The 1,040-nt window shown below is 36.1% G+C and overlaps 1 non-coding gene across 1 annotated transcript; it reads right to left on the bottom strand.

Annotated features, from left to right (window-relative positions):
* Window positions 1–677: 677 nt before the first annotated feature.
* Window positions 678–808, bottom strand: LOC118968003 (small nucleolar RNA SNORA18). The gene has a single exon (XR_005055381.1). It is a non-coding gene; the product is annotated as a small nucleolar RNA SNORA18 (small nucleolar RNA).
* Between the last annotated feature and the right edge of the window lie 232 nt (window positions 809–1,040).

Raw genomic sequence — 1,040 nt, 5'->3', positions numbered from 1 at the left:
TTCAGAGTAGACTGTAGTAAGTCAGGAATGCATACTATAATCTCTAGTAAAAACAATACAAATAACAAAAGAAGGTATAAAAACAAGTTAATTAAGGAGTCATATGGAATGATACAGGTAAAACCTTACTAGAATCTAGCTACAACTCATTTCTTTCTCTGCTGCCATCCTGATTCGACCCAACAACAATGTTCACCTGGATTACTGCAATACATTTCTCTAATTGTAAAGGGTTTTATTATTATGTGTAGCATAGGCAAAATTATTTTAAGTCAATACATTTTTTATTTAAGGAATTTCATATGCTGTGATTCCTTCCCCTGCCAATCACCTTAGCTACTCCAACGTTTGAGTCATGATCTTTCAGACAGTTCTTTTAAAACATGTCATTATCAGTCAGTCCAATATTCTTTTAGCTGAGCTTCTTTGATCACCACTTGAATATGGACATACATCAAAAATTCCTCACCCATAGTCTCTGGTATCCAGTTTCTTCAAGCAATTACTTTGGCGTAACATTCAGGGTCAGAGTAGATGGATCCGCCTAGTTCTCAACTGCAGACACCTTATGCTGTCATACCCTAGAAATGATCCGTCAAACCCAGATCATTAGAATATGTAAATAAGAAAGATTAAAAAAAAGATTTTCTATTAGAGGTCTTCCATATGTGTAGCAGACCTGTCTTGTCGTTCTTCCCCACAGATCTACCACACAGTTCTGTGAGTAAAGGAAACTACAAATATACTCTCTGAAGTGTTTCCAGTGACACAGATCTACAGAAAAAACCCCATCAGGATAAACATCAACTGCAATACATTTTCATACCTCTGTTACCACATTTCCCCACAATTTTTACAATATGACAGCCAATGAGTTCCTTTTAAAATATGTCAGATCATGACATTGCTTTGCTCAAACTTTCCAAGTGCATTGATCACTCACAGAGTAAAGTCCAAAGTCATTACATGATTTTCACTCATGACCTTTAGTGTTCTCACCTACTTTTCTTACTCATTCATTGTTTCACAGGCCTGACTGG

This window comes from Manis javanica, chromosome 4 (genome assembly GCF_040802235.1).
Source record: "Manis javanica isolate MJ-LG chromosome 4, MJ_LKY, whole genome shotgun sequence".
Classification (NCBI taxonomy): domain Eukaryota; kingdom Metazoa; phylum Chordata; class Mammalia; order Pholidota; family Manidae; genus Manis; species Manis javanica.
This window is presented reverse-complemented; position numbering and strand designations above follow the sequence as displayed.